The sequence below is a fragment of the Sprattus sprattus genome (genome assembly GCF_963457725.1).
Source record: "Sprattus sprattus genome assembly, chromosome: 11".
Classification (NCBI taxonomy): Eukaryota; Metazoa; Chordata; class Actinopteri; order Clupeiformes; family Clupeidae; genus Sprattus; species Sprattus sprattus.
Genome location: NC_137909.1, coordinates 15,106,007 through 15,120,502, shown reverse-complemented (window position 1 = coordinate 15,120,502; position 14,496 = coordinate 15,106,007). Strand labels below are relative to the sequence as shown.

The 14,496-nt window shown below is 40.1% G+C and overlaps 1 long non-coding RNA gene across 1 annotated transcript; it reads left to right on the top strand.

The window, feature by feature from the left end:
• Window positions 1-10,247: 10,247 nt before the first annotated feature.
• LOC308372067 lies at window positions 10,248-12,133 on the top strand. The gene is made up of 3 exons (XR_013968819.1): window positions 10,248-10,394; window positions 11,692-11,819; window positions 11,935-12,133. It is a non-coding gene; the product is annotated as an uncharacterized lncRNA (long non-coding RNA).
• Window positions 12,134-14,496: the final 2,363 nt, after the last annotated feature.

Here is a 14,496-nt window from a genome sequence, read left to right as displayed (position 1 = left end):
ACAAGTTATTTGAGGATAACTTAAGAGGCTAATGGCAATGACTTTGTCTTTGCAATCATCTTTAGTGGAAACTACTAGGATAAACAGTGGCTGGGTACAAAGGGTAGAGCCTTGACTCTGCTATCTTCCTGATTGAGCTTAATGGACTCAGGAAATGGCAAAAGGGAAACGGGTTGATGTCAAGATAAACAAATTAAAAGACTATGGGGATGAAAACATTGATTCTAGCCAAACAAGCAGATTTCTGGCCTTGCAGCGCAGGAGTCTTTGGGTGGTGCTTGGGCGTCACTGTCCTAATTATCCACATGTGAGAAGGTGTGGATAAGACAAGTGTGTGGAGGGCCGTTACTAGAGACTGGTGTGTGTGTGGGACATGCCCATAGACTAGTTTGTGTATTTGTGTCTTTGTGTGTGTGTGTGTGTGTGTGTGTGTGTGTGTGTGTGTGTGTGTGTGTGTGTGTGTGACATGCCCATAGACTGGTGTGTGTCTGCGTTTGTGTGTCTAGCTCTAGCCCATAGACTAGTGTGTGTGTGTGAGAGAGAGAAAGTGAGTCATGCCATGACATATTTTCAGCCAAACTACAACCCTCAGGGGTTAGGGGTGGAGGGGGTGAATGTTGAGGTCCAGGGGGGGGGGGCAACTGTGAGTAATATGTAGTGTGTGTGTGTGTGTGCGTGTGTGTGTGTGTGCGTGTGTGTTTATGCGTGTGTGTGTGTGTGCGTGTGTGTGTGTGTGTGTGTGTGTGTTTGTGCGTGTGTGTGTGTGTGCGTGTGTGTGTGTGTGTGTGTGTGTGTGTGTGTGTGTGTGTGTGTGTGTGTGTCTGTGTGTGTCTGTGTGTGTCTGTGTGTGTGTGTGTGTGTGTGTGTGTGTGTGTGTGTGTGTGTGTGTGTGTGTGTGTGTGTGTGTGAAGGAGAGGGAGATCTTCTGGATATGCCTATGTGAGTCAGAAATGAACACATTTTTTTTTTTTTTTTAAACATAATTCTATTCAAGAAAGTTAGTACAATACAGGAAGCATTAAAGAACAATGTCTTGAATTATTTTTCTCATTATTATCAGTCAAACAAATCCCTCCCTCCCACCCAAACCACCCACACAATGAGAAAAACATTAATAAATAAATAATAGTAGAATAAATAAACAAACAAATAAACAAACAAACTAAACAAAGACTAAACAATAAACAAAAAATAAAGAAAAAGAGGAGGAAAAAAAAGAAAAGATGGAGGAGAGGCACTTCACAGATTACTTAAAGCACATGTCTCTGATATGCAGGTTTGATATAATAACCAAGGCCCTATGGTCCTATGGGAGAGTGTTGAGCCTGTCGAAATATGAAATCAGCGGGTCCCATGTTTTGTGGAAAGTTTTAATTGATCCTCTGGTTAAATACTTAATTTTCTCTTATTTCAGGAAAAACATCAGGTCACTGAGCCAAACAGAAACTTTTGGTGGGTTAGGAGGTTTCCAATTTAGGACTATTCTTCTACGGGCTAGAAGGGAGGCAAAGGCAAAAGAATTTTAGTGGTAGTGGCCATTGTGATCTCATTTACAAACACTCCAAAGATGGCCAGTTCGGCAGAGGGTTTCACTTTGGTACCAAATGCAAGAAATGAACACATTCTTTATGTTGCACTGATGTCAGGACGGTTTACTCATTTAGGATATTATCATACTGTTTTCCCTCACTGACCCTCCATCAGGACTCATTCGGGCAGTTCCCTCTATATCCTGTCTTGCTTTATTTGTTTACTTTTCAGTGACTCACATCCTTCAGGCCTTATTTTTTTCACTTCCTTCCTCTCGTAGTGCTCAGCGTCATGTTTGCTGTTTGTTGATTTTGCTATCAGGTTAAACAGATTCAGTGTAAATGTGACTTAAACTTTCACTCCAGAGCTTCTCAGAGCTTGCGAGTTGACTAAACGGACGTGGTCGCTGATGGGTTTCAGTTTCAGCTTGAACAAAACTTCAGCTTTGGAGCTTTAGTGCAAGTTTGAGGGTTTTCTAAACTGACGGACTATACATTATCCCTCTTATCCCCGACAATTACTTGCCAAACCGATACAAGAAATTGCTCCAAAATGAAATACCCCCCATATGTATATTTTTAAGTGATTTAGTTGCCGTTTCATGGCTTTCAGTGACAAAAAAATTGTTCTTCACACAAATAGAACTACAAAAGTTTCAGGTGTTTCGTAGCAACATATTATTTGCTGACTTTCAGTTAGATTTCCATTACAAGAAGTGAACGGATTGATATGTCAATTTAGAAGCGCAAATGGCAGCAGTCATTATTTTTTTTTACGATGAAAGAATTAGAATATGGCAATGACAGTATGAGCATTCTGATTGGCTAATGCGTAGTCATGCCAGCTGCGTATTGCCCTCCTCGTTGGTCAATACGGATACGTATTGCCCTCTGACGACATTTTCAAATGAGCCCAAGCGATCAGTCAGAAGAAGCGAAGATTTGTTATTGGAGGTGATAATGAAGACTAGAAACTATAGTTTGAATGTCTTGTGTTGTTACTTTACTGTAAATTAAAGCCATTTAGCTGAGCCCTGTTGTCCGTTTTCTATTGATGATTGTAACTTGAAGTTAGCAAGTAATAGGTTGCCACGCAACAACTGAAACACAGACTTGAGAGCTTGAACACAGACTTGAGAGCTGAACAAAACGACATGTTTTCTATTTACAATCACCATTTATTTTCATTAACACAATGAAAGAAGCGAAAAATGCCATATAATAAACAACTTACAAACCATAGTAAGTTAGTAAGTAGTTAATATCAGACCTAAGAATGTTAGGATGGGTCATTCAATTCAAACTTTAACTTTTTGCAACTTTCTGAGGATAGTAAGTAAGGGATGATGTGTTACAAAATACAAATACATGGCACGTACACACAAAGGGTACACACCCGCTCTGCCCCTGATCGTCGGACGGGCCTAGGGGCTGAGCGGGGGGGAGAGAGAACAAAGCCAATCCCTGCATTGGGGGTTGCCCTGCCCATTCTGGTGGCACGGCTCTCGTTTCTTAGCCTGACGATGTCATACTCATAATTCTAGTCAGAATATTAGTCTGATACTGAACTATTGGGCTGTGATTAAGGGGCGTGTTTCAACGAACCAGGGGGAAAAAATGCCTCTTCGCTCAATTGGATACCTAGAACAAATCAGAGCAACGTAGTATGACCATCTGATACATTAAAACTTGAACCTGATCCCGTAGGAAGGACGGCAAAAACATATTTTCGATCGACAAATGCCTTCAGTTAAGACCTACAATCCTCAGCAACATTCGTGTTGCACATACACAACTAACCGAGTCAATATAGACATAAAAAAGTCGTGTAGATAGCTTAAATCGCATAAAATATGTCCCACTTAGGTCCTGAGACGCCGCCATCTTGGTTGGAGTTATAATCTATCTATCTTATCAACTCAAGCGTTGGTTGGTCATCTGTCCATCATCGTATAAAGCCCGCCCTGACAATTTGATTGGTACGGCTTTATCCGACCGATGACACTCTCTCCCAACTAGCTCAAAGCCAGACCAAATCTCCCTGACCAAAAATGTTGTGGGCGGGGTTTGGGCTGGTATCCAGGCTACTCGTCTCTCCCTCCTGTGATGCTTTTCCATGGGCCACTTGGTGGATAACACCAAGTCAACGGGAAGGTAAATACAAATACAAGGTAGAACAGTTCACCGAACTGTTAGGAAAGGCAATGTATTGTGAGGCGCATTTTGTTACCTCCTGGTATGAAATGCGGCGTACCAATAAAGCTTGATTTGATTTGATTTGATACGGCGCTTCTTGCGTCTGTCACCAGCCAATTGGGCACTGCTGTACACCCTTACAAAGTTAAGATTAAAATCTCTGCATGTACCAAACCTAACTAAATACTGAATAATATTCCCATACACCTAGCGAGGCAGCCTCTCACTCTCTCTCTCTTTCTCTCTCTCCCTCTCCTTTCAAATCACATTACTAATGCCTATAATAATACTGATAAAATAGCCATATTGCCTTCTGTTAAATCTACTAACCAAAGTTATCTCCTTATCTGTTTCTGAACTTGATGTCTACAAAAATGTTCTCTCTCCCTTATAGCATAATCCAATTGCTGATGGAAGTGGATACATTGCTCCTCACACCCACTACTCCTCATCTACGCAAATGGACAGCCAAACTCTAACCATTTATTCTGTTCTTTTTCTTTCCCTCCTAATCTAGACTCCGCCATGGGATGCTGCCATAGTCTCTCCACCTGGTCTACCTGCAGAAACCCTTGGTCAATTGCACCGACCGCCACCGCGCTGCTGTACACTTACTCTACCCCATACCCTATGCTAGCATTTATATACAATATACATTACTGCCACCATTGAAATGTTTCTCTGTCCCTTCATCCCTTACCCCTGTAACAGTAATCCTATGAGCACAGTGTATACCCACTATATTGGTCTTGCCTGTATCATGTATTTATCACCGGATGTCTGTATATATACTACGTACATCTACCAAATGCTGGCTCTGTACAACCCCTGTTGTTTCTTCCTCTTCTGCTACACAACCCTCCCCCTTACCCCCTTCCTATCTCCACCCGGTCCCCCCTTATGTGCCGTGGTTCTGCTTAAGGTTTCTTCCTGACTAACAGGGAGTTTTTTCTTGCCCCTGTTGCCATTGTGCTTGCACTAAGGGGGTTCAGGCTCTGGGCTCTGTGTTATGTCGCTATATAAATAAAATTGAATTGAATTGAATTGAATGTCTAGTCCGTACCGGAAAGTAATTCCTGAAAGGATGAACAGGACCCCAACGTACTTCACCCACTGTCCGAAATTCTAATTTTCAGCACATGTAACATCCATACAAATTTTCATTTAATGAGTCATTTTGCAAAGTTAGCCCCCTTGATCTTTTCAATAGCTCCAAATACCTCTGGTCTGATCATAGACATGTACTGCTTCAAATGTATGTTTTGCCCCATATATGAGGTCCTATGTGTCCTTGAATGTTTAGTGTACGTGTGTCAATGACGGGCACTTCTGAGGGCCTCTAGTAGTGATTGGGATCCTCTGATTTTGAATAGCCCTTTTCTCTATCAAAGTCTGGTTAATTAACATTTTATGTTAGTTAGTTGTATGTAGAAGTAAATATCTAAGGAAATTGCGTTTTTTTTTAATTAGCACTCAAACTGACACTTCATTTTACAAATAGTAAATCAACTTAATGAGATTTAAATAATGCTTTGTTATAGGTACATCTCTGACGTACCACCCCATTCAGTGCCTGTAGATCCTAAACGGTCAAAAAAAAATAGGGCCCAGGTTGAAAAATCCTGAAGTTTCCCTTTAAGCAAGCCTGCCTTGTTTGAACGGTTGTTAAGGGTCAGGCTGGGTCAGTGGCAAGGCATGCTGGTCCAGGAACAAGATGAACAGACACAGCTGATTACTGCCTGTGCTATTATTGTAGTAAATCCTGTATGATGGGCTATACAGATGTCTTTTTATTTTGTCCATTAATGTGTTACATCATGTGCTACATTAACAGCTTATTGCATCATGAGTTGGTGTGGTGTGACTCCTCTAGGCAATCTACAGGTATTAAATATGTACAGGGTGGTTGAACTGTGGGTTGTTTTCTTGTTGTGCACACTGCGCTTGCTCAGGACTTGGAGGGTACAGGAGGCTTTCGTGCCTAGGGGCCCTTGATTTCATTATCTGTCTATGCTCATTCTCTCACTTAAGATGTCATATCTTCTTGGTCTGCACTTTAGATCTGCGTTTTACCTCTTTTTGGGCCCACGTGGTTACTAGGGATAATTAGCAATCTCTTCCCGTCTCTGACATAGCACCTCATTCAGTGCATACAGTTGACTATGGAAAGGAGATGCTCTCCTTTGAGTGCCCAAACATATCTCAAACTAGGGGCCAGTCTGACAAATTCCAAAACTTCTTTTCAAGTGAACTGTATGGCTCCTAGTACAAAATACTGTTTACACTCAGCAATATCCTCCATACTTAATGTATATCCTGATGACCCTCTCTCATCTAGTGCTGATGTACTCATTTTGTGACACAAACACTTGGAGCGCTGGGCGTTACCCGACAACATGTGCCACGTGAGTCTGCAGTTGGAGCTTCAAGTAGATTTAGGGCACTGGGGGTAGGAAGGGAGAAGGGGCAGAGAGGATCCATCTTGTCGTCGGGAACAATAGTCTGCAGCGACGTAAGACAAGGCAGGAAATCCTGAGCATCACAACCCTATCCTCCTGACCTCATCACTTTACCTGACTGAGGCTGCTGTAGCTTCAGGTGGTGCCCTCTGTTCGGCCCTAACAACAACACAGCCTGGCCTCTGCAACGCCAGCCTGCATCGGTGCCAGGCCAGGCCTTGGTGTGTGTTTACTTGGGCTCCTGCCCGTGTGTCGGTGGGCACCTCCTGATGGGGCCCAGGGCTCAAGGGGTAGTCTCGCACACACACACACACACACACACACATACACACACAATCATACAGCCACCTGGTTCCAGCACGTTCACAGAGGAAACATCTGCGTTCTGACACGCACACATTGCAGCTTCTCTGACTTCTGGCATAGAGGGCCATTGTCTGCACCGGTAATCAAGCTCAAAACCTGAATGCACCAGGCATACCCCGACTCAGACAAGCATCCGCAGCCAAGACACCAGAGCTGCTGATATCACACTTAGATTTAATGTGCTGTTGTGTCTTTTCTTAATAAGGTGACTAATTGCATAACCATGTGGATGTGGTGGTGGTGGTTGTCAGCCAATCAATTGTTCTCATGAAATACGTACTTGCATTTTTGGCGAGCTTTGTGATTTCCAAACTACTGTCAACAGCTAGAACAGATGCCTCCACAGCATAAACATCTGTATTCATACATGTCATTCAGATTGTTTTGCTTTGAGACAGCACTGCTTACATTCCTGCATCAGACTTTCATCAAACATTGAACGTTTATTTGGATAAAATACTTACATTAACAAAAGAAAAAAACAAAGCCATTTTTAGTCTCCAAACAAGTAAATAATATGAATATTCACAAGAAAAGAGTAATGCTTAAAAAAGGCTACAATACGGTGTAAAGCCTACACTGTAAAAAAAAAATGTAATAAAACAGAATTTTACTGTTTATTTTTACAGTTTTTTTCTGTATTTTTAAAATACCATTCATTTTACAAAAAGAAACTGTGATTTTACATGACAAATGTAAAATAACATGAAATCACTGTAAATGTAAAAACACAGAATATTTCTGTTGTTTTACACAGAAAAAACCCATTAGAAATACGTATATTTACTGTTGTAACACGGGTAGATGAAATCAAGCATTCTGATTGGTTGAGAGTGAGTCACTCAAAAATATCGAAACTGAACAAAGATGGCGGCGTGTAGCCTGTTAGTGGGAAATATTTGATGTGAATTAAGCTATCTACACGACTTTTTATACGTCTACATTGACTCGGTTAGTTGTTTATGTGCAACACGGATGGTGCACAGTATTGGTGGTCTTAACTGAAGCTCTCAAATATTATTTTAGGTTGCTGATTTCGCGTAGACCAAAACTCCATTAAGACACATAGTAGCTTAAGCTAGCTAGCCTCTCTGCTAAAAGTATACCGTTAGCATACAGATTATGCTCTCATACATAGACATATACATGTGTTATGTCTATGCTCTCATACGCCTCCCGCATTGAGGCCGATGTAGGGTCTGCGCGCGCCCAAATAGAACATTCTTGCACTGGTTACCACGGAGTTTCAACACTGACAAGACACACGACAGCAGAAGACTAAAGGTAAATGTCTTTGTACTTTAATTGAGTTCTCAAAAATAAAAAGTTTAATACCCTGGCATTGTATTTGACGATGAAAGGCTCATTGTGTATAGGTTGTCGTGCTGTCATGTTGGTGTGCTGAATGGGGGCCGTAATGTGAGTGTAGCCAACACCATATGAGGCTCTGGCTAACTTTGACTAGCTAGCTTGCACTGACAACCTTCAGTTCGTAGTCGTAAGCATAGATATCTATAATAAAGGCTAGATATCCTGCCTGCGTTTCTGGCCGACGGAGCCGAATGTCCGCACATTTCGGCCATTTTGAGGACAGTATAGCTCACTCCCCCTTAACATTGTGTTGGAAGTGGTACTTTTTAAGTAACCAGAACTTCCTTAATTTTCAACCGATTTTCAAACGGGTTGGTTTGTTATAAACGTAAGATATTTCTTATGGCACTACATACTTATGAAGAATTATAAACATGGGTTTTCATATGAAAATAACATTGACAGGTCTCTGACAGGTCTCGTTTCAAGGGAGTGTTCAATAGAGCAGGTTGCACAAAATTCTGGCATCTTCATTGGCAATAAAGTCCGCAATTTCCTGTCGAAATCATAATGTAAGATGTTTAACAAACCAACCCGATTGGAAATCATGTGCAACTTCAGTTTTATTATGTGCAACTTAAGTTATATTGAAAAGAAAGAACAATTATGCCTCGCCAATTGATGTAAAATGACTGATACACAATAGCCGTGATACACAATTAAGCTGCACATTTCAACATGTTCAAGCATCCAGAATTATTACCAAGGTAATGACGATTGTAAATCAAGTAATTTGTAAATCCGTCAAAAATGTCCGCGAGATAAGAGTGTAAACGATTGTGAAGATCACTGACGTTACCTAACGTACCACTGATCCCTACCGGAAGTATACTGTCCTCAAAATGGCCTCCTGTGCGGACGTTCAAGAGACTGCCGTTGCACCCCCTTGGTCGTAAGGTAATGTAAGCCATAGTAGCTAGCTAAGGTAACATGTACAGTTCAAGTTAGCTAGCTAGCCAACCTGGATAATTTAATCTGTAAAATTGGTTGGCATTTTGTATTTGCTATTGAAAACATGCAGAGTGAGAGAAAGTAAAAACCTGGCTAGTAACATATTGCGTTTTCTAATGACGAAGGCTCTTTTAAGCACATATCATAGATACTCTTTTGCCATAGCTTTAAGGCTAGCTATTTAGCATATCGTGCTGGCTAGTTTGCTCCATTTTATATTATAACCATAGAGCAGGGGCAACGCCAGTGGTGGAAATCAGTTTTCCCCAAACCCTTTTCTCTCGAAGCACAATCTATGTATTCTATGGGGAAAAAAGTCTCACGGCACACCAGCATTACATGTTATTGTGTTGTTTGGTTGTGAAATGCCTTTTAAGTTTAGTTTGTTCGAGTTGCAGTCCTGTTGAAAATATGTGTTTTAAATGTTTGTTTAGGGATTTTAAACTGCACCAATGGCTCATACATTTTTGCTTTGGTTTGTGTTTTTCTCCAGCCTCCTCCCCTGCCAAGACAGACACATTTTCTACCTTCCCATGACAGGCTGGACGACAGTGGATTGGAGTACTCAAAGTACTAATTCAATCAAAAGCTCCAAACATACTCACAGAATATGAGAAATCTGGTACCATATGCACAAAAAACAGGGTGCTACTTGTGAGGGTTGCTGTCAGCAATCTTGAGGAGAGATGAGGATTGTAAGTTGACGACACTGTCAAAGTGTGAGATTCAAAAGTATTGACAGTGGAGTGGAAGTTGTTCTTATATATCTCATACTTAAAATTAATATTTTAGTCAATACATGTGAAGTGTGAGTATAACTGATGGCAATACATGTTTCTAATTGAAGAGTTCAGGTGCAAAAACTTAAAAATTTAGGTATGATATAAAGGGAAATATTCTCAGTGCCTACTATACGATAATCATGCCAGCTGTGTTTTTTCCAATTTACCACAAAAAAGGTCAGGTGGACTTCTGAACTCTTCAATGTGTGTTTAGAAATGGTTTGGTTGATGCTGTCTGTTATTTTCAGTTACCCATCCAGTGATGACAAGGTGCGTCTTGACAAGAATGTTGTCACCACGTTTCCTAAATTGAGTGTCAAAATCCAGGAACACAATGAGGGTTATGTAAGTGAAAAAAAAAATGATGTTTACCTTCCCACCCCACATTTTACTGATGTACCAAATGTTTATTGTTTCAGAAATAAGGGCCATTGTATTTTTGGTATTATTGACTGATGCCTCATGTCCACTCTCTACCTTCAACCCATGAAAAGGAACACTTACCCCCCCCCCCCCCCCAATATCTCAGTAAATATAGCCTGTAAATTCAAATGAATAAATTGGATTGAATATTTATCTTTGTACATCTTAGTTCGACTTCGATAGCCAGTTTGAGGGGAAAGCTGATCTTTTCCTTCGCAAATGGCAGATGAACATCATCCCTAAGCTAATGAAGGTTGCTGCGTTGGAGTTGTCTGAGGATCTGGAAAATCCTTCAACCACCAGGAACAACAGTGATGGTATGTTGGTTCGCATTCAGAAAGATAGGGGGGAAATGCACTTATAACTTTTATGCAATGGATAATAACTGAAGCCAGTTTAATTGTTCAAGATGACTTAAAGTGCATATGACACCTCAATACTAATTTTTTTTAGTAAATAGAACGAAGGTGGTATTTCACAATAGATATATATATGTTGAGGAAAAATATACACATTTGACTTGTTAAAATCATCATTTGAATGCAGCGCCACTGAGCTACCGACTTCCCAAGCGACTCACTACCACCCTGCGTTAAAAAACTTAAATTACTTAAACGGAGGTACTCTGTTGCACTTGGTCGCCATTTTTCCTGACAGAAAACACATTTTCTCAGGGAGCCACCGGCTATTTCTTAAGGATCAGTTGTAAATATGCCTTCAGGGTGTGTTGCAGCATATTGCTCGAACGTCAGTTCCCATTCTTTTAGCCTTTTCAAATTTCCAAAAGACGAGGAAGTACGCGAGAAGTGGGTGCAGAATGTGTGTCGCACAAGAGTGCCTTCTCCAGCAAGCTTGAAATGACAACTAAAGTAATTTGCTGTGAAGTAATGCTGGAAGCATTGCTCTCTATCCATTAAATAGGGAATGTATTTCACGTATTTAGAATGGCTGACCTAACAAACAACAGCTGTGAAAGAGCTAAGAGACTGGAGGCAAACGGTACATCTGCCTCAATGAGGGGGGCGTTATACTTATTAGCAGCGAGGCTAGCTAGCTACTATGTCATCACTGTCAGAACTCGGCTCTTCTGCTGGCTCGTCTTCCAGATACGGCTCAATGCTCACAATCACCTTTACAAACTGATCCGGATCGAAGTCTTCCTCAATCTCATCTCTGCTTGAGTCTGTTGCAGAAAATTGCTCAAAATTGCTGAATTCTTCAACCTCCATCGCTAGTTGTGTGGCGTGGGAACGAATGAGGTCTACCGCCAGGTGACCCTGTGATGTCAGTGGTGGTAGACTTCATTCGTTCCCACACCACACAGCTATCGATGGAGGGTGAAGAATTCAGCAATTTTGAGCAATTTTCTGCCACAGACTTCAGGTTTCAGGTAAGCCGGCACTGCTTGCCGAAGAGCGTCGCGAAAACCACACTTTGAAATCGTGTACAAACCTAATTTTTCAATCATCGGGTTTACACATGACTTCAAAGTACTATGTTTTATGTATAGTCTTGATAATTATATGCCGTTTACCTTTTTTTTTTAGGTGTCATATGCACTTTAACCTTGTGTAATGGTAGATATCTAATTTGGATTCTAATATTTTCATGTAGACATGCTTTGCTTCAAAGCACTTCAGATGCTCATACACCTTCTTCCACCAATGCCATCAGGACGAGGGGCTGGATGGAGTCGCTGCAGTGTTAAATCAGCCATTTCCTACCTCATGGACTTTGTGCAAGTATGTTTGTGTCTTATGACTTATTGGTTGCATCACTGAACCTCCTGATGTTGTGTTGTGGTCTCCTCCCCATGCTGGTTTAATAATGTAGTAATTCAAACGTTTTGTGTTACAGCCTAGAACGAGCATTTCATCATTGCTTGAGAATCCTGATTCATCGAGAGGCCACCAGCCTAGCATTGTGTGCATTGGACACCCAAGCGGAGCTGCCCAGCAGTAGCTGATCGTCGCAAGAAGTGACAAGATTGCTATGCCACTTGGAGATGAAGGGCTGATGTATTGGGCCTTATTGAAAAAAAACATTTACATTTGCAGTCGAGTTGGAAATTATATTAGAAGATATCAAGAGTCTGTGGATTTTTGTTTACTTTTTTTTTTTTTTTTACTTTTTTTCTTTCATTTCCAATTCAGTTGAATTTGTTTTTGTTTGTTTCAGAACCAGTTGCTGTATGGTTACCTGTTAGTTATTTTTTATATATATACAGAATAAAAATACAGAGAATGGGAAATTGTAGTTGTTCTTGTTCAGCTTAGTCTTGTTCAAACACAATTCATTTAAGCCCCTTTTCCGACTGGCCAAAAACTGGTTTAAACCATTTAAAATTAAAATAATTATGGTGTTATTAGGTGAGTATAGTTTTTTTTTAAGTTGAAAGTGCTTTAAATATTCATTTTTTTTAACTAGTTTTTAAAGATTAATCAAATTATTGTTGTATACTATTATATTACATCTCATAAAAAATTATATACAGGATTTTTAAACAAATAATGCCATTAAAACCAACTAATAACAGCACATTTTTGTAAATGTAAGCATTATTACTCGTATAACAATGTTAATCTACCATCTTCATGGGTAATTTAATTTAACAGCACATTTCTGTAATTATGAGACCAATAAATGGATTTAGTGTGTGAACAAGTGATAGAGAGAGGCATATTCTCAAAGGCTGAAAGATCAGGTAAGTGACTATACACTAAAAATTATAATAAACGGTAATTTTCTGGCAGCTGGGGTGCCAGTAAAAATACCGTAAAATAACATTAAATTACAACATTTTCACATTTTAAAACAATTAAATGACCTAGAAAAATGGAAAATAAATGTTGTATTACGAATAATGTTCGTAATATAACGTTTATTTACCGTTTTTCTAGGTCATTTAATTGTTTTAAAATGTGAAAATGTTATTTAATGTTAAAAAACCTGAAAATAAGGGAAAATCTTGGTAAAATTACAACTAAAAACTGTATTTTAATTACGGGAAATAACCGTATTTTTACGGTACAGTAATTTTCTGTTATTTTACGGTATTTTTCTGGCACCCCAGCTGCCGGAAAAAAAACGTTTTTTTACGATTTTTTTTTTTTACAGTGTAGCTGAGTTTTAATGCACTTTTTTGCATTTCAGCACATTTATCGTGTTCTTGTGCCTACTTCACATGCACCAATCAAAGCTTCTTGTCACGTAGGACTCGAACTGAAATTCCCGTCTCCTGAATCAACAGACAAACATCACTTCTTGTTTCCATAGCTGTCTTGTGTGATTAAATGTTGCCATCATCCGGCGTGTTATCAGGGAAACCACATCTTCCTCTGCTCTGTTTATTTGCTTATCAGATGCTCTGTACTCAAAGTGGGTCAGAGGTAGCAATGACTCCCTGTGATTAAGTCTGTCACGCTCTGCATCCATGCACAGATGCTAAACTTGGAAACAGAAATACTGGCTGTGTAGGGGGTAGGGAGGTTTTTATTGGGAGTGGTGAGGTTTCCCTCATTATAATTTACCAATTTGGTGTGGTCCATCACATAGAGATGCACGGCTTCCCCTTGGATAATAAACATCTCTGGAACCGTTTGCTAACTTTCATCGCCAAGGGAATCCCAACAACACTAATTATTCACCATCTAAATGCACTGCAGTCATGCCCTGAAATGGGGATGTACTTAGTTTCTGTGTTAAATTTTTAAAAAGCACAAAAATGCTTAAAAACAACTTGAGTCCAAGTAAGTTTCATGGTCTACCACAGAAAGACTCTGGCCTACATTTACGTTTGCAATTACATTTACATTTAGCAGACGTTTTTAATCAAAAGCGATATACAAAGGAGAAAACAATCAAGCTACGAGCAATAGAGACCTAGTGTAACAATAAATACTACTCTACATAAGGAATAAAAGTGCAGGAATGTAACTACTGTAAGAGCGAGTGAAGTAGTTGTTAGAGGAGATAGCATTAGAGGAAAAATAAGTAGAGGTAGAGGAAGGAAAAGGAAGGGAGAGGAAGTGCAAGTTAGGAAAGGAGGTGCTCTCTGAAAGTTTGGGTCTTCAAGAGCTTTATAAAGGTAGAATTCTCTCTACATTAAAAATTAAAATACATGTAGAATTTGGTGCTGGAAGATTGGTCAATTGAAAAATAAATCTGATTAAAGTCAGCCTTAAAGTTCTTTAAACAACATTTAGTAGTGCTTGACATTAGTAATCTCTGGCAGACGGGGCACATGCTTGGGCATTGGCTGGTGCCCTGTTCCACCTTTCTCCCCTAAACCAGTTGGAGCTGGTCAGTTTGGGCTAATGCCTCTGCACACCAGCACAAACAAACTATCATAACATTACTTGAGACGTCTTGGCAGACAATAGGACATATCAACAAAAGTTCCTTCCCTCTGCAGAGTAT